We start from the raw sequence: 14,080 nt of genomic DNA, 5'->3' as shown, positions 1-14,080 counted from the left end.
AATCAACTTAGGACAAGTGCAAAATGCACTCCTTGAATATGAAAATCAAAGACTCCCTTCCCTCACTAAGGAAAAGAATCTTGTTACAACCCAGTGGGAGACTGGGTCCTATTAAAAACTTGGAAGGAAGGGTCCCCAGCAGATCAACTTTCCCCCAAATGGAAAAGACCCTATCAAGTTCTCCTTAGTACCCCAACTGCAATTAAAATTCTGGGAATAAACAGCTGGAGTCACTTACCTTGAATTAAACTTGTCTCTTACAAAGTCCCGCAGGCCGAGACTAATCTTTTTTATTCCCGTGAGCCAATCAGTGACCTCCGACTCCTGTTCAGAAGAAATGAAAGGGATATATATCATCTTTTGCCGGAACTCCGAGTTATGAACAACCTTCACCATACCAATGCTCTCTGACTGAGCTTCGCTCTGTCCTGAATGCAAGAAATCCTAACAGGCATATCATCACCTCTATTCAGCCTAAAGAAGTTAAAGAAAACAGGCCGGGCACGGTGACTCACGCCTATAATCCCAGCACTTTGGGAGGCCGAGGCGGGTGGATCATGAGGTCAAGAGATCAAGACCATCCTGGTCAACGAGGTGAAACCCCATCTCTACTAAAAATACAGAAATTAGCTGGGCATGGTGGTGTGCGCCTGTAGTCCCAGCTACTCGGGAGGCTGAGGCAGGAGAATTGCTTGAACGCAGGAGGCGGAAGTTGTGGTGAGCCAAGATCACGCCATTGCACTCCAGTCTGGGTAACAACAGCGAAACTCCGTCTCAAACAAAAAAAAAAAAAAAAAAAGTTACAGAAAACGAATCTTCATCCTTCTGCAATCCTTAGGATTAAAGGTCCTCTTGTAAAGGGAGGGGGAGTTGTGTCAGAGGCATTTGAACCAGAGCAACTTCATTTTGAATGAGGGTTAGGAAAATAAGGCTTGCCTGCATTCCCCCAAAATTAGATATTCCTGGCCTCTAGATGTTTATGGTTAAGAGAACAAATTAATAATATTTACTAAACAGACCCAGACTTGGAGGCGTCCAGATATCCCAATATCTGGAAAACAAAGGCATTCCTAATTTTGCTTTAAAGATCATAATATTGATCTTGCAAAATGCAGTAATTAAGAAAAGCAATCCTTTAATCACAAACCCTTGTAGCAAAGCTCATCTCCCCACATACACAAGCATTGTACCTGGGGTGGATGCGTTCCTCTTCTTTCAGGAACGTCCTCCTCTATGGAGTAGCTGTCCTTTCACTACTTCACTTTCTTAATAAACTTGCTTTTACGGGCCGGGCGTGGTGGGTCACACCTGTAATTCTAGCACTTTGGGAGGCTGAGGTGGGTGGATCACTTGAGATCAGGAGTTCAAGACCAGCCTGGCCATCAGGGTGAAACCCCATCTTATAGAAAATAAATAAATAAATAAACTTGCTTTGCTTTGCACTGTGGACTAGCCCTGAATTCTTTCTTGCATGAGATCCAAGAACCCCCTCTTGGGATCTAGATCAGGACCCCTTTCCTGTAACAATAATTTGGAACTTTATTTTGGACTTGATCAAGTTGGATAGAATTGGTCAAACCCAACAGGAAAAAGACCCAAACAACCGGGCATGGTGGCTCATGCCTGTAATCCCATCACTTTGGGAGGCTAAGTCAGATGGATCACCTGAGGTCAGGAGTTCAAGACCAATCTGACCAACACAGTGAAACTCCATCTCTACTAAAAATACAAAACATTAGCTGGGCATTGTGGCAGGCAGGCCTGTAATCCTAGCTACTTGGGAGGCTGAGACAGGAGAATTGCTTGAACTTGGGAGGCAGAGGTTGCAGTCAGCCAAGATCGAGCCACTGCACTCTAGCCTGGGCGACTCTGTCTCAAAAAAAAAAAAAAAAGACTGAAACAACAACAAAAAGAGAAAAGGGACAGGCGAGGTGGCTCACGCCTGTAATCTCAGCACTTTGGGAGGCCAAGGCGGGAGGATCACCTGAGCGCAGGAGTTCAAGACCAGCCTGAACAACATGGTGAAACCCTATCTCTACTGAAAATACAAAAAATTAGCTGGGCGTGGTGGCAGGTGCCCGTAATCCCAGCTATCAGGAGGCTGAGGCAGGAGAATCCCTTGAACCCAGGAGGTGCAGATTGCACCTGGGCAACAAGAACAAAACTCCACCCCTGCCCCCCCCCAAAAAAGAAAAGAGATCAAGACCATCCTGGTTAACATGGTGAAACCCCATCTCTACTAAAAATACAAAAAATTAGACCATCCTGGTTAACACAGTGAAACACCGTCTCTACTAAAAACACAAAAATTTACAGGTGTGTGCCTGTAATCCCAGCTACTTGGGAGGCTGAGGCAGGAAAATCACTTGAACCCGGGAGGCAGAGGTTGCAGTGAGCCAAGATTGCACCATTGTCTACAGCCTGGTAACAGAGCGAGACTCCATCTCAATAAACCTCCCCCGCAAAAAAAAAAAAAACACACACACACAAAAGAGCAGAAACAACAATAACAACAAAAAACAGTTAAACAAAAGAAATTTATCACACAACTTACATGATTACTGAGCGCTCTAATGGTAAGGAGAAATTAAGACCAGCTGGTTGTCAAACTTTAGCCAAGACAAAACCCCAATTCATATACTTACTTAGATAAAGGTCTCAGCTAAAGACTGTACTCTACCATCCTAGAAGCAGGAAAAAAAAAAAATAACCGGAACTCATCTTCCCATAAAGAAGTTACCTGCCTTCCATCGTCGTGGAAACAGAAAATCTTGCCTTTCTTGTTGGAAACAAGTAAAACAACTAAAAAATAAAGAGGAGTTGTAAAGCAAAACAAACTTTAGATCTTGACCAAATCTGGGGAGATGAGGGATTCTCTAGAGGGGATGCTCCCAGACCTCAGCAAATTGTCTTATTGTTTTGAGCCCTAAAATTATCTCGTGCTGGTACCAAGCACCGACAGGAGATTTGTCAAAGGTCAGAGCATCTCCCCTCAGAATACCTCTGGGATTACCAAAATGTGAACCCTGAAAATCTGAGACGGGTCTCAGTTAACTTAGAAAGGTTATTTGAGGATGAGGATGTGCGCCCATGACACAGCCTCAGGAGGTTCTGAGAACGTGTGCCCTAGATCATCAGAGCACAGTTTGGTTTCATACATTTTTAAGGAGACGTGAGACATCAATCAAATATATGTAAGATGAACATTGGTTTGGTCTGGAAAGGCGGGACAACTAGAAGCAAATGTAGGGAGGGGAGGGGCTTCCAGGTCTTAGGTAGGTGAGAGACAAGTGATTGCATTCTTTTGAATTTCTGATTAGCCTTTCAAAAGAAGGCAATCAGATATGCATTTATCTCCGTGAGCAGAAGGGTGACTTTGAATAGAATTGGAGGCAGGTTGGCCCTGAGCAGTTCTCAGCTTGACTTTTCCCTTTAGTTTAGTAATTTGGGGGCCCCAAGATTTATTTTCCTTTCACAGTCTTCATCCCCATTTCCTGGCATACAACTCCTACAATCCTTGAAATCTCCAAAGTGCTGTCTTATCTCTCTTTCTTTTTTTGAGACAGAGTTTCACTCCTGTTGCCCAGGCTGGATGAGTGGAATGGTGCAATCTTGGCTCACCGGAACCTATGCCTCCCAGGTTCAAGTGATACTCCTGCCTCAGCCTCCCGAGTAGCTGGGATTACAGGCATGCACCATCACATCCAGCTAATTTTGTATTTTTAGTAGAGACAGGGTTACTCCATGTTGGTCTTATTTTATTTTTTAAGATGGGGTCCTACTCTATTGCCCAGACTGGAGTGCAGGGGTGTGATTATAGCTCACTGTAGCCTCCAATTCCTGGGCTCAAAGAATCCTCCTGCTTTAGCCTCTCTGATAGCTGGGACTTGCAAGTGGGAGCCACCATGCTCAGCTACAAAGTACTGTCTTTTTGTATGCTATCATTTTTGTAGTTTCAGGATGGAAGACCAAGGCATATTTAGAGGGTTGGGACTTTCAGTCCTACCCACAACCTCCAGGAAGAGGAGAGGGGCTGAAGGGCAACTTAATCATCAATGGCCAATGGTTTAGTCAGTCATGCCTATGTAATGAAGCCTCCATAAAACCCAAGAGGACAGGTGTCAGAGAGTTCTGGATAGCTAAACATGGAGGTTCCTGGAGAAGGCATGGAGGCTCCAAACTCCATCCCTCACACCTCAGTGTACACATCTCTTCATCTGTATTCTTTGTAACATATTTTATAATAAACCAGTAAATGTGTTTCTCTGAGTTCTGCCAGCCACTCTAGCAAATTAATCAAACCCAAAGATGGGGTCATCAGAACCCCATCTCAAAGCCAGTCAGTCAGAAATTGCAGAGGCCTGGACTTGTCACTAGTGTCTGAAGGGAGGCAGTTTTGAAGACTGAGCCCCTAACCTGTGGGACCTGACACTATCTCCAGGTACATGGTGTCAGAATCGGATTGGAGGACACCCCACCGGTGTTCTCTGCAGAACTGATTGCTCACTTGGTGGTAAGGAGATGCTCCCATACACATTTGGTCACAAAAGTCTGCTTCCTTGTTGATGATTATTGTTCTTGTGGTCATATGAAAGCAGAGGTAAAGCATAGCTCCAGTTTTTCCAAACAATCACCTTCCATACTTTTTATGCATGTATGTGTGTGTGATAACAGCACCCAAAATCTCTTATCTTTGCAAATATTTAGTATGCAACATTATTAACATAGTCCTCATGCTGTACATTACATCTCTACACTTATTTATCCTACCTAACTGCATATTTAAAAAAAAATAATAGCACAGGCTGGGTGCAGTGGCTCACTCCTGTAATCCCAGCTTTGGGAGACCTAGGCAGGCAGATCACCTGAGGTTGAGAGTTATGACCAGTCTGGCCAACATGGTGAAACTCCATCTCTACTAAAAATACAAAAAAAAAAAAAAAAAAGCTGGTTGGACTAAATCAAGGATCTGTAACCAATAAATAAGCAAGTAAATAAATAAATAAATATTAGCTGGGTGTGGTGGCATGCACCTGTAATCCCAGCTACTCAGGAAGCTGAGGTGAGAGAATCGCTTAAACCTGGGAGGTGGAGGTTGCAGTGAGCCAGGATGGCGCCATTGCACTCCAGCCTGGGCAAGATTGAGACTCCATCTCTAACAAAGATAATAACAGCACAGCTGGACATTAACTAATGGCCGGGCGCGGTGGCTCACGCCTATAATCCCAGCACTTTGGGAGGCCGAGGCGGGTGGATCACGAGGTCAAGAGATCGACACCATCCTGGTCAACAAGGTGAAACCCCCGTCTCTACTAAAAATACAAAAATTAGCTGGGCATGGTGGTGCGCGCCTCTAGTCCCAGCTACTCAGGAGGCTGAGGCAGGAGAATTGCTTGAATCCAGGAGGCGGAGGTTGCGGTGAGCTGAGATTGCGCCATTGCACTCCAGTCTAGGTAACAACAGCGAAACTCCGTCTCAAACAAAACAAAACAAAACAAACAAACAAAAAAACAAAAAACAGTGAAGCTGATGCTTTGCCGTGAAGTTGAGGAAACAATAAACAATAATGGATGTTCTAAGCCTGCTGGGCACTTCCTTCTGTCCCAGGATGCGAAGATGATCATTCTGTTTATGGAAAAATCTTAGACAATTTAAAGTTTAATTAACCAAAGAATGATTCAAAAATTGGACAGCCCCTAAAAACTGGAACATGTTCAGAGAGACTCTGGTGCTGCCATGTGGTCAAAGATTTAGGAACAGAAAAAGCAATGTGATATATAGAAAATGGAAAATCATGAGCAGCCTGGCCAACATGGCAAAACCCGATCTCTACCAAAAATACAAAAATTGTGTGGGCGTGGTGGCGGGTGCCTGTAATCCCAGCTACTTGGGAGGCTGAGGCAGGAGAATTGCTTGAACCCAGGAGGTGGAGGTTGCAGTGAGCTAAGATCACACCACTGCACTCCAGCCTGGGCGATAAGAGGGAAACTTCGTCTCTTCGTCTAAAAAAAAGAGAAGAAAATGAGAGAAAGGTGCAGAAATAGCTGGATTGGTTACAGCTGATTGTTTGCCTAATTTAAACACGATTTGAACAGTTGACCAATTTTTTGGTAGAAGAGTAAGTTACAGCCTGTTTACACATCCAGTTAGGTTACAGATTGCTATGTATGAAGAAACTTTTAGGCTGAACTTAAAACATGTAAGGAGGCAGTTTTAAGCTAAACTTAATTTAACAATTCATTCATTCATTTGATTTTTAGCCACTGTTTAATTGGGTCCCTGTCTTGTGCAAGACCCTGTCCCAGGCCATAAGGGATTCAGACAATTAAGGCAATATACTGTGGTAAACAAAGAAAGGATGGAGACATGAAGCAGCAGAATAAACAGATGGTTTCAAACACTAGATGGGCTGGGTGCAGTGGCTCATGCCTGTAATCCCAACACTTTGGGTGGCCAAGGTGGGCAGATCACCTGAGACCAGGAGTTTGAGATCAGCCTGGCCAATGTGGTAAAACCCCATCTCTACTAAATTAGCTGGGCGTGGTGGCACATGCATGTAGTCCCAGCTACTCAGGAGGCTGAGGTGGAAGGATGGCTTAAGCCATGAAGGTGGAGGTTGCAGTGAGCCAAGATTGTGCCACTGTACTCCAGCCTGGGGGACAGAGCAAGACTCTGTTTCAAAAAACAAACAACCCCCCACCCCCCTCCCAAAACACACACTGGATAGCAAATTATACACATATTTTTAAAACAAACAAAAACTAATAGTCTGCAGAAATAATGTATAATATTATCTTTATTAATAATGGTTTTCAATGATGATTTACCACGTGTTGATCTTTGCTTATGTTATTTCTTTTTCTTCCTTTCTTTTTTTTAGGTGGAGTCTTACTCTGCCATCCAGTGGCGTGATCTCAGCTCACTGCAACCTCCATCTTCTGGGTTCCAGCGATTCTCCTGCCTCAGCCTCCGGAGTAACTGGAACTACAGGCATGTGCCACCATGCCCATCTAATTTTTTTGTACTTTTAGTAGAGACAGGGTTTCACCATGTTGGCCAGGCTGGTCTCAAACTCCTGACCTCAAGTGATCCCCCACCTCGGCCTCCCAAAGTCCTGGGATTACAGGTGTGAGCCACGCCCAGCCTATGTATATTATTTCATTTAATGCTCACTTCAAGACTTCGTTCCGGCCTGAGCAACAAAGTAAGACTTCATCTCAAAAAAACAAACAAAAATAAAATTAGCTGGGTGTGGTGGCATGCATCTGTGTCCCAGCATCTTGGCAGGCTGAGATGAGGGACTACAAATATGCACTTAGAAGAAACAAGACCACTGGGCATGGTGACCTATCCCTGTAATCCCAGCACTTTGGGAGGCCGAGGCAGGTGGATCACTTGAAGTTAGGAGTTCAAGACCAGTCTGACCAACATGGTGAAACCCCAACTCTACTAAAAATACAAAATTAGCAGGACATGGTGGCACACACCTGTATTCCTAGCTTCTTGGGAGACTGAGGCAGGAGAATTGCTTGAACCCAGGAGGCAGAGGTTGCAGTGAGCCAAGATTTTGCCATTGCACACCAGCCTGGACAACAAGAATGAAACTCTGTCTCAAAAAAAAAGAAGACACAAGACCTGGTCAATAGGTAAGTAGGGTGACTACAGTTGACATTAACCAGTTGTACATTTCAAAATAGCTAGAAAATAATAATTTGAAGAGAATGTCCCTGGCATAACGAAAAGTAGTTAATGTGGGCCAGGCGTGGTGGCTCAAGCCTGTAATCCCAGCACTTTGGGAGGCCGAGGCAGATGGATCACGAGGTCAAGAGATAGAGACCATCCTGGTCAACATGGTGAAACCCCGTCTCTACTAAAAATACAAAATATTAGCTGGGCGTGGTGGTGCGTCCTGTAATCCCAGCTACTCAGGAGGCTGAGGCGGGAGAATTGCCTGAACCCAGGAGGCAGAGGTTGCGGTGAGCCAAGATTGCGCCATTGCACTCCAGCCTGGGTAACGAGCGAAACTCTGTTTCATATAAAAAAAAAAAAAAGAAAGAAAAGTAGTTAATGTGATGGATATCTCAATTAACCTGATTTGATTATATAAATGTATCAAATTTATCACATATGCCCCCAATATATGTACATGTAATATGTAACAATAAAATAAATAGGTCAGGCATGGTGGCTCATGCCTGTAATCCTAACACTTTGGGAAGCCAAGGCAGGCAAATCACTGGAGGCCAAGAGTTCAATACCAGCCTAGCCAACATGGGGAAACCCCAACTCTACTAAAAATACAAAAAATTAGCCAAGTGTGGTGGCATGCACCTGTAGTCCCAGCTACTCAGGAGGCTGAGGCACAAGAATTGCTTGAACCTGGGAGGCAGAGGTTGCAGTGAGCCAAGATTGTGCCACTGTATGCCAGCCTGAACGACAAAGTGAGACTCTGTCTCAAAAAAAAAAAAAAAAAAAAAAGAGCTGGGCATGGTGGCTCAAGCCTGTAATCCCAGCTACTCGGGAGGCTGAGGTAGGAGAATTGCATGAACCCAGGAGGTGGAGGTTGCGGTGAGCCGAGATGGTGCCATTGCACTCCAGTCTGGGTAACAAGAGCAAAACTCTATCTCAAAAAAGAAAGAAAGAAAGAAAAAGAAATAGGCTGGGCGTGGGGGCTCACGCCTATAATTCCAGCACTTTGGGAGGCCGAGGCGGGTGCATCACGAGGTCAAGAGATCAAGACCATCCTGGTCAACGAGGTGAAACCCCGTCTCTACTAAAAATACAAAAATTAGCTGGGCATGGTGGTGCACGCCTGTAGTCCCAGCTACTCAGGAGGCTGAGGCAGGAGAATTGCTTGAACCCAGAAGGCGGAGGTGGCAGCGAGCCGAGATTGCGCCATTGCACTCCAGTCTGGGTAACAATAGCGAAACCGTCTCAAAAAAAAGAAAAAAAGAAAAAGAAATAGATAAAAACAAAAATTTTAAAGGTTAAAATGATAAATTTTCTGTTATGTGTATTTTCCCACATCAAGAAAAGATACAATATTAAATAAAAACAGCAACTGAAGAGAATTTATCTCTAGCACATCTATCCTTCAGGCTGAAATGAAAGAACACGTGATGCTAACTCATATCCACAAGCAGTGAAGAGCTTTGGAAAAGATAACTAAATAGGCAAATATAAAAGACAGTATACATGTATGTTTTGTTTGTGACTTTTTCTCTCCCGTCTTACTTCAAAAAACTGCATAAAGCACTAATAGAAGGCATGACATATTGGCCAGGCGCAGTGACTCATCCCTACAATCCCAGCACTTTGGGAGGCTGAGGTGGGCGGATTGCCTGAGCTCAGGAGTTTGCGACCAGCCTGGGCAACACGGTGAAACCCTGTCTCTACTAAAAAAACACAAAAAATTAGCCAGGTTTGGCGGCATGCACCTGTAGTCCCAGCTACTCCAGGGGCTGAAGCAGGAGAATCGCTTAAACCCAAGAGGTGGAGGCTGCAGTGAGCTGAGATCACATCATTGTACTCCAGCCTGGGTGACAGAGCGAGACTCCATCTCAAAACAAACAAACAAACAAACAAAAACATGACGTATATATTGAGGGTCATATATTCTATAAACATGCATTTGTTTGGTGATAATAGTACAAAGGAAGGTCGAAGGAATGAAACTTTGTGGGAGCAAGTTTTGTATGCTATTGAAATTAAATTGGCATGGTTCCAAACGGTATTGTTTTAAGTTAAGATGTTAATTGCAATCCCCAGGGAACCACTAAGAAAATAACTAAAAATATATACTAAAAGAATGACAATAGAATATATTAGAAAATATCTACTCAACAGAAAAGAAGGCAGTAATAGAGTATTACTTAAAATATATGTTAAAAATAGCAAAATGGCAGATATATATCCTATGTTATCAGTAATTAAATTAAATGTAAATGGACTAAACACTTGAATCCATGGGCAGAGATTTTCAGAATGGATTTTAAAAATAAAACTATCACTGGGTGTGGGGTGCTCATGCCTGTAATCCCAGCACTTTGGGAGGCCAAGGCAGGCAGATCACCTGAGGTCAGGAGTTCAAGACCAGTCTGGCCAACATTGTGAAACCCGGTCTCTACTAAAAATACAAAAATTAGCCAGGTGTGGTGGCAAGTGCCTGCAATCCCAGCTACTTGGGAGGCTGAGGCAGGAAAATCGCTTGAACCCGGGAAGTGGAGGATGCAGTGAGCTGAGAACATGCCATCCTGGGGGACACAGCGAGACTCTATAGAAAAAAAAAAAGAACAAAAAACTATGCTATTTACAAGAGACAAAATTCAGATTCAAAGACACAAATAGAGTTAAAAGAATAGAGGGTTGGCCAGGTGCAGTGGCTCATGCCTGTAATCTTAGCACTCTGGGAGGCTGAGGTGGGTGGATCACCTGAGGTCAGAAGTTCCAGGCTTGCCTGGCCATCATGGTGAAACTCTATCTTTAAAAAAAAAAAAGAATAGAGGGCCAAGCGCAGTGGCTCACACCTGTAATGCAAGCACTTTGGGAGGCCAAGGTGGGTGGATCATGAGGTCAAGAGATTGAGATCATCCTGGCCAACATGGTGAAACTCTGTCTCTATTAAAAATACAAAAATTAGCTGGGTGCAATGGCGAGTACCTATAGTCCCAGCTACTCAGGAGGCTGAGGCAGGAGAATCACTTGAACCTGAGAGGTGGAAGTTGCGGTGAGCCAAGATTGCCCCACTGCATTCCAGCCTGTTGACAGAACGAGACTCTGTCTCAAAAAAAAAAAAACAAAAAAACAATGAATAGAGATGGTTCGGGTGTGGTGGTTCATGCCTGTAATTCCAGCACTTTGGGAAGCCAAGACAGGCAGATTGCTTGAGCCCAAGAGTTCAAGACCAGCCTGGGCAACATGATGAAACCCTGTCGCTACAAAAAATACAAAAATTTGCTGGATGCGGTGGCTCACGCCTGTAATCCCAGTGCTTTGGGAGGCCGAGGTGGGTGATCACGAGGTCAGGAGTTCAAGACCAGCCTGGCAACATGGTGAAACTGCATCTCAACTAAAAATACAAAAAAATGAGCTGGGCATGGTGGTGCATGCCTATAATCCCAGCTACTCAGGAGGCTGAAGCAGGAGAATTGCTTGAACTGGCACCCAGGAGGCAGAGATTGCAGTGAGTCGAGATCACACCACTGCACTCCAGCCTGGGTTACAGAGTGAGACTCCAACTAAAAAAAAAAAAAAAAAAAAAAAAATTCACAGGCACAATGGTATATGCCTGTATTCCTAGCTACTCAGGAGGTTGAGGAAGGAGAATTGATTGAGCCCAGGAGTTGGAGGCTGAAGTGAGCTCTGATCACATTACTGTACTGCAGCCTGGGTGGTAGAGGGAGAGGAGACTCCATCTCTTTAAAAAAAAAAAAAAAGAATTGAAGACAATAGAATCAAACTTTTCAGCTTTACCAAGACTCGTGATTTTTTTTCATTTGTCTCAGATCAGTTTTTTAAAACAAAACATGAAAAATCTATCATAATCCATCCCACTCACTCCCACAGCCAGAGATCATTACTATCCTAAATTTGATGTTGACCATTCCCTTATGTTTTTATACTTTTACTATATATATAAAAAATATATTTTACACTTATAATATATATTATACTGTATATTATACTGTATATTATGTAGTATAATTACAAATATATTATACATAGTATAATATATATTATATATGTAGTAAAAGGGTTTTTTTTTTGTTAGAACAACTCAGCAAAATAAAATTCCTGTTTATTGTTGGACAACATTGTTTCACACATACATCAAACAGGCCAAAAAAAAAATAAACAGCAACTTCATAGACAAAAAAGGAAAAAAAGAAAATCTTTTAATCTTTGGCCTTTTAACCATCTCATACAAACCAACTACTTATAGTACAGCTAAGTACATACACAACAAAGGTACTGGAATGCTCGGAATACGATTGTTTTTCTGTTGTCGTTTTCGCTTTTTTTTTACAAGGTTTTTTTTTTCTCCTTTGAGATTATAATGAACATGGTTACACCACAAGTAAAGTCGGAAGTAGGACAGAGAACGCTCCGAAGGCTGGTTTGGTTATCCGAGATCATTAAAAATGGCTGACCCTAACAATATGTACAAAAATATAAAATGTAAATAAAAAATACAAACAAATTTCCTTTTTAAAGTACTTTTAAGAAAAAAAGCAGGGCCTTGGAAGTTTTGGTTCTTTTTTCCTCCCCTGTTGCAAATTCTCATGGTTTGGGTTGGGTAGTGGAGAGCGCGTCGTTCGTCTGCGGGTGGCACTGCCCGCGTTGGGCGGGCGGGCGGGCCTCTCTACTCGAAGGTGACCACGTTTAGATGCTGAGACGGGAAGTGGAGGGTGAATAGGTCATGGCGGCCCTTTTTTTTGTTTTTTAGTTTAACTTTTCCTTTTTTGCTGTCTAATCATCCTCGTCGGTCTTCTGCTTCTTGGTATCGACATCATCATCCTCATCATCTTCAGCTGCCCGCTTGCCGGTAGCAGACTCAGCTTCCTCATCTTCATCTCCATCCTCCTCCTCACCATCACCTTCTTCTTCCTCCTCCTCTTCCTCCCCACCTTCTTCCTCTTCTTCATCTACCTCGTTGTCAGCCTCCTGCTCCCCATTTTCCTCATTCGCATTCCCATTAGCAGGGGCGTCTCTTCCACAACTTCCTTCAAGTCCTTGGTGGTGATTTCGGAGCTGGTGTCTACCGCTGTGTCTGACATGGTGGGGCACGCCGGTGATCCGATGCGGAGGATTAAAAAGAAAGCGAGATTTCAAGGACTCTGGCGATAAAGCTGCCGGAGTCTGCGACGGCGAAGGAGACGCCCGGCGGAGGCGGCTGCTGCGAGCAAGGAGTCGGACGAAGAACAATGCAAAGATGGCTTTTCAGAGCAGCCAGTGGTTAAAAGTTTTTTATGTATGTAGTAAAAGTATAAAAACATAAGGGAATGATTTTAGATATATAAATATATATAGTATTATTTTACATCTTAAAACTTTATATAGATATCATACCATAAACATCCTTCTGCGACATGATTTTATTGGTTACCATTATGATTTTGAGATTTAGCCATGTTTGTTCATTCTGAGCATTTGGAATACACCAGTAAACAAAGCAGACAAAGATCCCTGCCTTCACTGAAAAGATATCAGGCTAGAAAAAATGGAAAACAGGATAGGGCAGGTGAGCTAGTGACCATCAAGAGGAGGAGGCTTTGCAACTGTAAACGAAGTGTGTGCCAGGTAACATCAGAAAAATAATTGGGTAGGTGGGGGTTGTAAGGCTGGTTGCCTCGCCGGGAGCTCCGACACGCTCATCCCTCTCCTCGCAAAAGAACTACGCCACCGCTCTGCGCGCACCAAGCCCTGCACTCAGCACCTAGCCCGCCGTTGGAAAACCCCGCCAAAGTTTAAAAGAAGCCCCACCAAAACGTGCCCAATAGCAGCTTGCCCCGTCTACGTCCTGCTCTCGCATAACCAATCAAAGCACCCTGCTTCGCCTTGCTCACTATAGCTATAAAAACCCTACGCCTCAGAAAGTCAGTGCCGCTTCTCTGGCCCCTTTCCCTGGGACCATGGAACCTCGCCCAGGAGCCGATTAAATTTCTTTATTTCAATAACTGGCCTCAGTTGCCTCATTCGAACCCTTACAGGGGTGGTTTGGGGGATGGTGGCCACAGAGAGGGCTGTAGGCCATTGGAAGGATTTTGCTTTCACCAAAATGAAGAGTTTTGAGCAGAATAGAGATATGACCTGACTTATATTTTGAAATGCTGATACATATAGCTCTGGTTCATTAATTTTAACTTTTGCATGGTGTTCTATTGTAGCATTATACATTAAAGTATTGATTCATTCTCCTATTAGTGGTCAATTATTTCCATGTTCACTATATATAATGCTGCAGTGGACATTTTTGTATTTGTCCCTTAGGGCACTTGTGGCGGAATTTTCCTAAGAAGGGAATTACTTGGATTAGAGGGTATTTGCCTTTTTTTTTTTTTTTTTTTTTTAGGTGGTGTTT

The 14,080-nt window shown here is 43.6% G+C and overlaps 1 pseudogene across 1 annotated transcript; it reads right to left on the bottom strand.

Moving 5' to 3' along the window:
• Positions 1 to 12,134: 12,134 nt before the first annotated feature.
• On the bottom strand, positions 12,135 to 12,955 carry LOC103796690 (prothymosin alpha pseudogene; annotated as a pseudogene). The gene has a single exon (XR_624506.5). The product of XR_624506.5 is annotated as a prothymosin alpha pseudogene (transcript).
• Positions 12,956 to 14,080: the final 1,125 nt, after the last annotated feature.

This window comes from Callithrix jacchus, chromosome 12, assembly GCF_049354715.1.
Source record: "Callithrix jacchus isolate 240 chromosome 12, calJac240_pri, whole genome shotgun sequence".
NCBI lineage: Eukaryota > Metazoa > Chordata > Mammalia > Primates > Cebidae > Callithrix > Callithrix jacchus.
This window is presented reverse-complemented; position numbering and strand designations above follow the sequence as displayed.